Source organism: Mauremys reevesii, linkage group 13 (genome assembly GCF_016161935.1).
Source record: "Mauremys reevesii isolate NIE-2019 linkage group 13, ASM1616193v1, whole genome shotgun sequence".
Classification (NCBI taxonomy): Eukaryota; Metazoa; Chordata; order Testudines; family Geoemydidae; genus Mauremys; species Mauremys reevesii.
The window spans coordinates 13,134,961-13,148,111 of record NC_052635.1 but is presented as its reverse complement, the minus strand read 5'-3'; positions in this window follow the sequence as shown (position 1 = coordinate 13,148,111).

The following is a 13,151-nucleotide window of genomic DNA, read 5'->3' as shown; positions in this document are numbered from 1 at the left end:
TGCATTGTTATCTGTGCTGATGAGCTCTCCACCCTGGCCAAACAGGAAATGAAATTCAAAAGTTCGCGGGGCTTTTCCTGTCTACCTGGCCAGTGCATCCGAGTTCAGATTGGTGTCCAGAGCAGTCATAATGGTGCACTGTGGGATACCACCTGGAGGCCAATACCGTTGATTTGCGGCCACACTAACCCTAATCCAATATGGTAATACCGATTTCAGCGCTACTCCTCTCATCGGGGAGGAGTACAGAAACCGGTTTAAAGAGCCCTTTATATCGATATAAAAGGCCTCGTTGCGTGGACGGGTGCAGCGTTAAATCGGTTTTACGCTGCTAAAATCAGTTTAAATGCGTAGTGTAGACCAGGCCCTAGTTGATGGGGGGAAGCAGTAGACATGAGAGATCTTGATTTTTTGACACAGTCCCATGTGACAGGATCATAAGCAAGCAGGATCAATAGGGTTCAAAAAAGAACTATTGTGAGTCATTTTAAGACTCAAAGGTCAAAAATAACTATTTGGTCATAGAGGATAAGCCCCAAAGTGGCTATTAGCCAGGATTGGCGGAGACGCAACCCCATGCTAAAAAGAGGTAATATGATTCTGGGTTTATTAGCAGGAGTGTGATATGTAATTGTCCTGCTCTGCTCAGCACTAGTGAGTCCTCAGCTAGAGTGCCGTGTTCAGTTCTGAGCAGGGGCGGCTCCAGGCCCCAGCACACCAAGCGTGTGCTTGGGGCGGCATGCCACGGGGGGCGCTCTGCCGGTTGCCGGGAGACGGCAGGTGGCTCTGGTGGACCTCCTGCAGGCGTCTCTGCGGAGGGTCCACTGGTCCCACGGCTTCGGTGGAGCATCTGCAGGCACGTCTGTGGGAGTTCCACTGGAGCCGCGGGACCAGCAACCGGCAGAGCGCCCCCTGCGGCATGCCGCCGTGCTTGGGGCAGTAAAATGGCTAGAGATGCCTCTGGTTCTGAGCCCCAGATGTTAGGAAATTGGAGAGAATCCAGAGGAAAGCAACAAAAATGATAAAAGGTTTAGAAAAACTTACCCATGAGGAAAAGTTAAAGAAACTGGGCAGGTTTAATCTTGAGAAAATAAGACAGAGGGGGGAACGTGACAGTAGTCTTCAACTATGTTAAGGGCTCTTATAAAGAGGACTGATTAATTGTTCTTTGTCTCCACTGAAGATAGGACATGATGTAAGGGGCTACATCTTCAGCAAGGGAGATTTAGGTTAGATATTAGGAAAACCTTTCTAACCATAAGGGTGGTTAAGCTCTGGAACAGGCTTCCAAAGGAGATTGTGGAATCCCCATCTCTGGAGGTTTTTAATGCCTTGATGACTTCTTCAGGTCTCTTCCAGCCCGGTAGTTCTATGATCTAATGGTCCTTTCTGGACTTAAACTCTAGGAATGAATTATCTTCCTTCCTTTCTTTCCCCTATTTACTTCCTTCTTTTGTGGCCATTAATGTCTTGTAAATAAATCAAAAACCTCCAGGACACACTCAGGAATTTCCATTGTGGGTAGTACTGCCCCCAATTCCCCAGTGTGTGAGACAACTGGATTTGACATATCTCACAGCCATCTTTGTGCGCCTAACCCCCATGGGCTGGAAGCAAGGACACCATGTAGAAATAATCTGCCCATGGCTCAGACAGACAGAAGAAAAACAGCTGCAAGTTGCTGACTGAGATAGATAAAGTGAAAGGACAGATTCATGAGAAGAGGGATGGGGTAAGAATGGAAAATTTACCTTGATTCTGCTTTTTTGTGGTTGTAAGTTTTTTTTTTTCCTGAAGCTGCTTTCATAGAATCATAGACTCAAAGAAAATTACGGTTGGAAGAGACCTCAGGAGGTCATTTTGTCCAACCCCCTGCTCAAAGCAGGACCAACCCCAACTAAATCATCCCAGCCAGGTAAGCAGCTTTGCAGATAAGTAGAATAATGAATTATGATTGGCTGTTGCTAGATAAATTGTTACCCTATTAGGGGTTATTATGTGCTGTGTCCGGAGAAACCCTGTAAGAGTTTAGTGAGAAAGTGTGCTTTAGAGAAGTTTGGGTTTTCTATGAGCCAGGAGTCACTGACATAAAAACTCTCCAGCAGCAAGGCGGAAGTCTGGGCACCAGAAACCTGTTGCTGTCATTCGACACCACCTCAGACTTTGGGTAACTACATTTATTTGGGGTACTCTAGATAGACCCATTCCTATTTTAGATGTTTGCTTTGTACGCAATAAAAACAAGGATTTGGGGGTGGAAGCACTCTTGTGTACCAATCATTTATCAGATAGAAATGCTGTGTCCCACCACTGATTTATTTCCTGACGCCACCCGGAAAACAAAGACTAGTTACCATAGCTTTGGGTTCCGGTAACCCCAGGTAGCACCATGCATGGGGGTTTTCTGCTGAAGGAAGGGGGTTCAGTAGGGAGTGCTTTAACCTCATAATCTATGCTGGGCCCCATGTAGCATTAGGGGGTGCTGGTTGCAGGGAGCAGGGTGGGGATGCAGTTGGGGGTATGCTCCCCTTGTGCTGCAGTGAGAGGTGTGCAACTGGACTGCACTTGGAACCAGACGGTGTTTGTTGAGCATCTACAGCTCCTCCAAGGATGATAGAGTTTGAGGACCTTTGCTCCAGTCCCACCTTTCTTCTACCTCCTCGTGTCCCATGGACTTTGAGGAAGGTAACTGATCTCGGGAGGACACTGTGCATAACCCCTGAGAGCTGGATCCGAGCCCATGTGTTCAAGAAAGTGTACCTTGCCTTGTGCAGATCTCTCCAATCCAACTGCAAGTCACTGGTGGATGACAGTGAGAAAGAAACTGTTACTAAAAGCCCCAGGGAGATGTGAACTCACAATGCCTTGTTTATACGTCCAGCAGTGTTCCCGAGACCCACAATTCTACACCTTCCCTCTGCTGTCAGATGTATCTAGCCTATGTCCCCGGAATTGTCAACAGTATTATAGAGGGAACCTTCAAACTGAAACTTCATTCCACAGACAGCCGTAACACTGGAGATAGAACCCAGGAGTCCCACTTCCCAGCCCCAGCTCACTAGACCTCACTCTCCTTCCAGAGCCACCATTAGAACCCAGGAGTCCTGACTCCAGATCCCCACCAGAAGCGAGAAGCTGAGGAATTAACATTTAAAATTGATGAAAGTGATGGATAGTGACAGGGACCAGTGTGACCTGCTAGGCGAAACTAGGACATTATCTAGTTCAGAAGGCTTGACAGTCTGAATTTGCATGGTAATAACACCTGGTGGCCTCATCCCCAGCTCAGAGCCTCCATCCATCATACCTGTTGAGAATGCTCATGACAATAACAAAGTCTCATGTTCCTGTAGCAGCTGCCAGCCTTCAGAGACTCCCACAATGGGAAGGTCACAAAAATAAGTAGAAAAATATGGGTGTGTGTCTGGGATAGATAGATGGATAGAGACAAAGAGACATGAGTGTGCAGGGGGATGGATGGATGAAGAGTGAGCAGTTTTTGTACCAATTTCCAGTACAACCCTCCTGTGGATTCAGGTGTACTACTATAACCATGCTTCACACCAGTGTAGCTTAATCCTCACTATTGATGGCAACTAGCCATAACAGTATAACGAACCTTTTAATTGATATTCATTGTCAAAAATGAAAAACGCCAAACTCTTGCTTTTGAGAATCACATCTTTCCTCACCTCAGGTTTGGATTTGTGTGTGAGTCTGTGTTGTGTGTGTTTGAATCCCTTACTTATGTGAGTCTTCATATCTCATGTTATGGTTCTTGTGTGTATGTTTGTGTTGTGTGGGTATGTGCCTTTTCCTTGAATGCCTTTGGCATATCTCCTCTTCCTCCCTGTGAGTGTTAGTATCTTTTGATGGGGGTGTTTGCGTTTTCTGTGGTTCTGGCTTTTGCTTCTGTCAGTCAGAGCCTTATCTGTCTCCTATGTTGTTTCCCATGTGAGTTTGTGTCTTGCGTGTTTACCTGAGTATATTTCTCCAAGTGTTTCTCCCCACGTACCACTTTCCTTCCCTTGCTTACAGCCGTTGGAGGAGCAAGGAAAAACTCCAACCCAACCCTCGAAGACTCCTGTCCTGGCTTCAGTCCCAAGAGGAAATAATTTACATCCCTCATCTGAAAATCTCTCTCTCTCTCTAACTCTCTTTCTCTCTCTGTTTGTCCTTCAACATCTCTCTCCTTCATAGCTGGCCAAGACTGTACATGTTGTAACATTGCTGTAACTCTGTGACCAAAGAGGCAATTAAAAGCAATGCTCTCAACACCCCAGGCTAGTACAAGTTGCCAAGTCTCAGAGGGGCTGGTAAGATCGTGGGCCAGGCCTGGGTTTCTGTGAGACTGCGAGGGAGCGTTACACCAGATACAGAAGCTGCATTTTGTCTCTTTGCCGTTCTTCTCTTTCCCCTATTGCGTATGTGTCTGTCGTGTTTTGTATTCTAGGAAAAAAGATTGGAGTGTAACAACAACATCAGCTCCAGCCAATTGCAACTAACTGCTTCTTTGTGCCTCAAAAGAACAGTTATTATTACCATCTTTAATACTGTTTGAGAGACTGTCAGACAAGCATGGGTTCTGTTTAAAAAAATCTCCCAACTAAAGGGGAAAAGAACAAGGGATGTCATGAAAGCCTGAATACTTTACATGTCTAAGCAGTTTGTCCTTTCCTGTATCTTTAATGAAAGATGGAAAGGATTTTTAATGGTGTGTTTGCCATGGGACTAGGCAGGCCTAGGGCTCTGGATACCAAACCCTGAACTTTGTTTAACATTGTTAAATCCTGGACAGTGACAGGGTCACATTCATACCATCAGAGGGGCAGCCGTGTTAGTCTGTATCCACAAAAGAACAAGGAGTCTGGTGGCACCTTAAAGACTAACAGATTTATTTGGGCATAAGCTTTCATGGGTAAAAAACCCACTTCTTCAGATGCATGGAGTGAAAATTACAGATACAGGCATAAATATACTGGCACGTGAAGAGAAGGGAGTTACTTTACAAGTGGAGAACCAGGGTTGACAAGGCCAATTCAGTCAGGGTGGATATGGTTTACACCCAATAATTGAGGAGGAGGTGTCAATACCAAGAGAGGGAACATTGCTTTTGTAGTGAGCCAGCCACTCCCAGTCCCTATTCAAGTCCAAATTAATGGTGTTAAGTCTGCAGATGAATTGTAGCTCTGCAGTTTCTCTTTGAAATCTGTTTTTGAAGGTTTTGTTGTTGTTGTTGACAGATGGCTAATTTAAAATCTGTTATTAAATGTCCAGGAAGATTGAAGTGTTCTCCTGCTGACTTTTGTAAGTTACTATTCCTGATTTGTGTCCATTTATTCTTTTAGGTAGAGACTGTCTGGTTTGGCCAATGTGCATGGAAGAGGGGCATTGCTGGCACATGATGGCATATATCACATTAGTAGATGTTCAGGTGAATGAGCCCCTGATGGTGTGGCTGATGTGGTTGGGTCCTATGATGGTGTCGCTAGAGTAGATATGGGGACAGAGTAGGCAACGGGGTTTGTTACAGGGATTGGTTCCTGGGTTAGTGTTTCTGTGGTGTGGTGTGTAATTGCTGGTGAGTATTTCCTTCAGGTTGGGCGGCTGTCTGTAAGAGAGGACTGGCCCACCTCCCAAGGCCTGTGAGAGTGAGGGATCATTTTCCAGGATAGGTTGTAGATCATTGATGATGTGCTGGAGAGGTTTTAGCTTGGGGCTGTATGTGATGGCCAGTGGTGTTCTGTTATTTTCCTTGTTGAGCCTGTCCTGTAGTAGATGACTTCCTGAGGAAGCTACAATCAAGCGCGGCTCTAGGAATTCCGCCACCCCAAGCACGGCGGCACACTGCGGGGGGCGCGCTGGCGGTCACCGTTCCCGCGGCTCTGGTGGACCTCTTGCAGACGTGCCTGCGGAGGGTCCGCTGGTCCCGCGGCTCCGGTGGAGCATCTGCAGGCATACCTGCGGGAGGTCCACCGGAGCCGCGGGACCAGCAGACCCTCCGCAGTCATGCCTGCGGGAGGTCCACTGGAGCCGCCTGCCGCCCTCCTGGCAAAATGCCGCCTCAAGCGCGCGCTTGGCGCGCTGGGGTCTGGAGCCGGCCCTGGCTACAATGCATTGGTGATCTTCCTGAAAGCACCATCCTGGCCACCATGGGTGTAGAAGCTCTTTACACCAATATTCCACACGAGGATGGACTATTAGTGTCAGGAACAGTATTCCTGATGAGGCCACGGCACACCTGATGGCCGAGCTTTGTAACTTTGTCCTCACCCACAACTATTTCAGATTTGGGGACAACTTATACCTTCAAGTCAGCAGCACTGCTATGGGCACCAACATGGCCCCACAGTATGCCAACATTTTTATGGCTGACTTAGAACAATGCTTCCTCAGCTCTTGTCCCCTAGCACCCTTCCTCTACTTGCACTACATCAATGACATCTTCACCATCTGGACCCATGGGAAGGAGGCCCTTGAGGAATTTCACCAGGATTTCAACAATTTCCACCCCACCATTAACCTCAGCCTGGACCAGTCCACACAAGAGATACACTTCCTGGACACTACAGTGCAAACAAGGAAGGGGGAGAGATAGCTCAGTGGTTTCACCATTGGCCTCCTAAACCCAGAGTTGTGAGTTCAATCTTTGAGGGGGTCATTTAGGGATCTGGGGCAAAAATCTGTCAGGAGATTGGTCCTGCTTTGAGCAGGGGGTTGGACTAGGTGACCTTCTGAAGTCCCTTCCAACTCTGATATTCTATGATAGTCACATAAACACCACCCTATACAGGAAACCTACGGACCACCATACTTACCTGCATTCCTCCAGCTTCCATCCAGGACACATTACACAATCCATTGTCTACAGCCAAGCCCAAAGATACAACCACATTTGCTCCAATCCCTCAGACAGAAACAAACACCTACAGCAAACAAAGGTGTGATTCCAGCATGGGTGGGCATTGCTATGCTAGCTTTAATCTAGCTAGCCCAGGAAACAACAGCAATGGGGACACATTGGCCCGGACTGCAGCACAGAGAGCAACCAGAGCAGTTACCCTGTGGTGCAGTCTGTGCCAAATGCTATTAGTACCTACACTAGCTGGATTAAAGCTGGCAGGGATACACCTACCTGTGCTAAAATCACATCTTCACTTGCTGGATAGACACACCCTAAGATGTTTCCGTAGAGCCCAGGTGCCTAGCAGGACATGTGTTGTTTGTTCCCTACCCTGCTGGGCCACTGATTCTAATTGCCTGATATCAGGAAATCATGCTGACTCAATTTTTTAATTGGACTTCTCCTCCCACTCCAACACATCTCTGTCCGGCTGGACTCTATATAACATGCTCCGAGACAGGACGGAGGACCAGGGTGAGGTTCAGCTCAGCAGAGGCTGGGACCAATTGCTTCGATGACAGCAAAAACACAAGGACTTGGGTAAGTTGCAGGAGATTCCAGTAGCCAGGAGAGAGATGAGAACAGTGTCACATGGGACTGCAATTGCAGGGATTGTTTCTGGGAGAACATTAGAAAATGGCCATATAAAGACCAATGGTTTATTTAGCCCAGTATCCTCTCTCCCAAAAATGGCCAATGGCCAGTGCTTCAGAGATAATGAACAGAAAAGGGCAATTATTGAGTGATTCATCCCCTGTCAAGCAGTCCAGCATCTGGCAGTGAGAGGCTTAGGGACACCCAAAGCATGGGGTTGCATCTCTGCCCATCCTGGCTAATAGACATTGATGGACCTATCCTCCATGAATTTATCTATTTTTTTTCTGAACCTGGTTATACTTTTGGCCTACACAACATCCTCTGGCAATGAGTTCCACAGCTTCTCTGTGCATTGTGTGAAGAAGTACTTCCTTATGTTTGTTTTAAACCTGCTGCCTATTAATTTCATTGGGTGACCTCTGGATCTTGTAAATAACACTTCCTTATTCACTTTCTCCACAGAAGTCATGACTTTATAGACCTCTATCATATCCCTCCTTTGTTGTGTCTTTTCCAAGCAGAACAGTCCGAGTCTTTTTAATCTCTCCTCATTTGGAAGCTGTTCCATACTCATCATTAATTTTGTTGCCCTTCTCTGTACCTTTTCCAATTCTAATATATTTATTTTTGAGATGGGGAGACAAGAACTGCAGACAGTATTCAAAGCATGGGAACATCATGGATTTATATAACAGGATATGATATTTAACGCCTTACTATCTATCCCTTTCCTGATGGTTCCTTACATTAGAATCATAGGACTGGAAGGGACCTTCAGAGGTCATCTAGTCCAGTACCCTGCACTCATGACAGGACTAAGTGTTATCTAGACCATTTCTGAGAGGTGTTTGTCTAACCTGCTCTTAAAAATCTCCAATTATGGAAATTCTACAACTTCCCTAGGCAATTTATTCCAGTATTTAATCACTATGACAGTTAGGAAGTTTTTTCTAATGCCAATCTACTCCTCCCTTGCGGCAGTTTAAGCCCATTGCTTCTTGTCCTATCCTCAGAGGTTAAGAAGAACAATTTTTCTCTCTCCTCCTTGTAACAACCTTTTACATACTTGAAAACTGTTATCATGTCCTCTCCGTCTTCTCTTTTCCAGACTAAATAAATCCATTTTTTCCCCAATTTTCCCTCATAGGTCATGTTTTCTAGACCTTTAATCATTTTTGTTGCTTTTCTCTGGACTCTCTCCAATTTGTCCACATCCTTCCTGAAATGTGGTGCCCAGAACTGGACAAAATACTCTAGTTGAGGCCTAATCAGCATGGAGTAGAGCGGAAGAATTACTTCTCGTGTCTTGCTTACAACATTCCTGCTAATACATCCCAGAAGGATGTTTGCTTTTTTTGCAACAGCGTTATACTGTTGACTCATATTTAGCTTGTGGTCCACTATGACCTTCAGTTCCTTTCTACAGTATTCCTTCCTAGGCAGTCATCTTCCCTGGGCCTTTCTTCCTTCTCAACAGCACAGGGGCTGCCTGACAGGAGGTGGGACAATTCTACAGTGTCCCGGAAAGCCTCATCAACATACCTCTCTGCCTCTCTTAGTTCCTCCAGTTCCGCCACCCTGGCCTCCAAAGTCCGTACGTGGTCTCTGAGGGCCAGGAGCTCCTTGCACCGACTGCACACATATGCCACCCACCGACAGGGCAGGTAATCATACATGTTACACTCAGTGCAATAAACTGGATAGTCCCCACTCTGCTGCTGGGCTTCTGCCTGCATTGTCTCCTAGTTAATGGAAGGGTGGTTTAAAGCAAGAAGTTTTGAATGTAGTTTGGTTTATAGGTTTTAAGGAGACTAAAGGAGCACAGATAGAACCGACAAGGGACCCGCACTCCCTTCCCACTCCCCTTCCCAACTCCCTTTCCAAACTCCCTTGTGAAACTCCCTGTTAGCAGCCCCTGGTCGCTTGTGCGCGGCTTTATAAAGCCCTGGCCTGAGTGAACGCCCCACCCACTGATTAAGGCTCAGCCAATTACCAGAGTCTTCGAGCTTTCAAACCTTCCTTTGAAGCTCACAGCCTCCAACTGCCAGCCACAGCACATGGTCCTTCAAACAAACAACCAAACAAACAGACTGACAAACACAAGCTCAGCACACAGCAAGTAACCCCCAAACACAAACAAACACACGCTACAGACAGTCACTTACCCCACAGATGCTGTATTTGCTTCTCCTTCACCTGGAGAACTCCCTTGCGAAACTCCCTGTTAGCAGCCCCTGGTCACAAAGCTCCTTGGTCACTTGACATCCCAAGAGATGTCTGGACCAGAGAGAGGGACCCAGCCAGGGCTGGTGCGAGGATATTTTGCGCCGTAGGCAAAACTTCCACCTTCCACCCTCCCCCCCCAACCACCTCCCCTCCCCCCGGACCATCGCTTATTATAAACATATTTAATAAAAATAAAAATAATAAAAATAAAAAATAAAAATAAATGAATAACCTGACAGTGTTGACATTGTTATTGTTTCCACTTTGCACAACATAGACTGGATCTTAAAATAAATCACAGAAATTATACACAATACACTGTTACTTCCTTCCTTCGTTCTTTCATATCAAAATCTACATTTTATTCTACCTTTATAATATCCAATTATTGTTATTAATAAAATTTATAAAATTAGAGCCTTGCATGGTGTCAAGTATCGGGGGGAAGCCATGTTAGTCTATATCCACAAAAACAGCAAGGAGTCCGCCAGCAACTACACATCACACCACAGAAACCAATTCCTGTAGCAAACCTCATTGTCTACTCTGTCCCCAGATCTACTCTGGTGACACCATCAGAGGACCCAACCACATCAGCTGCACCATCAAGGGCTCATTCACCTGTACGTCTACTAATGTGATATATGCCATCATGTGCCAGCAATGCCCCTCTGCCAGATACATTGGCCAAACCAGACAGTCCCTACGTAAAAGAATAAATGGATACAAATCAGACATCAGGAATAGTAACATACAAAAGCCAGCAGGTGAACACTTCAATCTCCCTGGACATTCTATAACAGATTTAAAAGTCACTATTCTTGAACAAAAAAACTTCAGAAACAGACTTCAAAGAGAAACCGCAGAACTAAAGTTCATTTGCAAATTTAACACCATTAATTTGGGCTTGAATAGGGACTGGGAGTGGCTGGCTCATTACGGAAGCAGCTTTGCCTCTCCTAGAATTGACACCTCCTCATCAATTATTGGGAGTGGACCACATCCACCCTGATTGAATTGGCCTTCAACATTGATTCTTCACTTGTGAGGTAACTCCCTTCTCTTAATGTGTCATTATATAATGCCTGCATCTGTAACTTTCACTCCATGCATCTGAAGAAGTTTTTACCCAGGAAAGCTTATGCCTAAATAAATCTGTTAGTCTTTAAGGTGCCACCGGTCTCTTTGTTGTTTTTATAAAATTAGAATGGCAGATACTCCATCATACTCATGGATTGGGTTTGGGAAAGGAAGCAGACTGGGTTCAGGTCAGTGGGGGATTGGGTTTGGATGGGGAGTGCAAGGGGAGCAGAACAGGTTCAGTCACTGGGAGGATCAGGTTTGGCTAGGGAGTGCAAGGGGAGCGGACCGTGTTCAGTCAGTGACAGTGACAGTTCGAGTTTGGCCAGGAATTGGGTTTGATAGGGAAGAGAAGCAGACTTGGTTCGGTCAGTCGAGGTTCAGGTTTGGCTGGGGAGTGCAAGGGGAGCAGACCGGGTTCGGTCAGTGACAGTGACAGTGATGGTTCAAGTTTGGCTGGGAATTGAGTTTGATAGGGAAGGGAAGCCGACTGGGTTTGGGTCAGTGGGGGATTGGGTTAGGTGGGGAAGGGAAGCAGACTGGGTTCAATCAAAGAGGGAATCAGGTTTGATAGGGGAGGTGTCATAAACAGATAGTTAAGGGTTAATGTCTCTTTTACCTGTAAAGGGTTAAGAAGCTCGGTAAACCTGGTTGACACCTGACCAGAGGACCAATGACGGGACAAGATACTTTCAAATCTTGTTGGAGGGAAGTCTTTGTGTGTTTCTTTGTTTTGGTTGTTGTTCGCTCTTGGGGCTAAGAGGGACCAGACGTGCAACCAAGTTTCTCCAATCTTTCTGAAACAGTTTCTCATGTGCAAGATAGTAAGTACTAGCTAGAAGATGGATTAGTCTTTTGTTTGTTTTCTTTATTGCAAATGTGTATTTTGCTGGAAGGATATTTTACCTCTGTTTGCTGTAACTTGTACTTATGCTAGGGGGGAGGGAGTCCCTCTAGTCTGTATAGCTGAATACTCTGTAAGCATTTCCATCCTGATTTTACAGAGATAATTTTTACCTTTTCTTTTTCTTTAATTAAAAGCTTTCTTTTTAAGAACCTGATTGATTTTTTTCCCTTGGTTGAGACCCCAGGGGATTAGTCTGACTCACCAGGGACTGGTGGGGGGGAAAAGGAGGAGGGGTGGTTAATTTCTCCTTGTGTTAAGACCCAAGGGGTTTGGGTCTTGGGTTCCCCAGGGAAGGTTTGGGGGGAATTGAAAGTGTACCAAACACTATATTTTTTTTAGTGGCAGCGCTATCAGATCTAAGCTAGGAATTAAGCTTAGAAGCGTACATGCAGGTCCCCACCTTTTGGACGCTAAAGTTAAAAGTGGGAATACTACCATGACATGGTTGGCAGTGGTTGGGATTTTTTAAGAATCAAAAGCCAGTGAGATTTTTTTGTTCTCTCCTTCTAAGGCTAGGAAAGCAGGCTAGAGGGGATTGTTTTAAAAACCAAAGCAAGGGAGGTTTTTTTTCTCCTTTCTGGCTGTTCGGAAGGCAGCCTGAGGGCAGAGGTGTTAAGTTTTTCTAACAAGGCTTTGTTAGAAAGGATTTCCAGCTAGGCTTAGCTGGAGGGTAATTACAGTTTGCAAAAGACAAGTCACAAACCAGTTTTTCTGGTGTCTTCTCAGTCAGAAAAGTCCAGTTAAAAGCTGTGAGTCAGCAAACACCAGCAAAGGGCATTTGCAAGTGAAGTGTTTTTTTTTCTAATTCATTCGGGCATAAAAAGTGTTAGAAAGTCTCTGTAACAAGCAGCCCTGAGCTGAAGCATCCCAGTTCGGTGAACTGCAAAGGGGTGTGGCCAGCACAAGAAAGCAGGAACAATGAGTTCCAAGGAAGCCCTTAAACAGGAGCAGGCAAGGCTAGAAGCAACAGAGAGAGACAACGAACATAAGAGACGGATGGACCTAATTAATGCAGAAATAGCTAGGGACGGAGCGGCCCACAAAAGAGAAGAACAAGCCAAAGAGGCTGCCCACAAGAGAGAGATAGAGAAGCAACAAAAAGAACTAGAAATAAAAGAAAAAGAGTTGGAAATCCAGAGGCAGGCCCTGGAATTAGCAAAGGCTAAGCCAGATGTTCCAGCCAACCCTAACAACCCTTCTCCAGGTACTGTTTCCCATCCCAGGAAATTTCCCACCTACAAGGCAGATGATGACACTGAGGCCTTCTTGGAAAATTTTGAAAGGACCTGCCATGGGTACAATATCCCTGCAGACCAGTACATGATAGAGCTGAGGCCACAGCTCAGTGGACCCTTAGCAGAGGTGGCGGCTGAAATGCCTAAGGAACACATGAACGATTATAAACTGTTTCAATCAAAGGCCAGAATCAGAATGAGG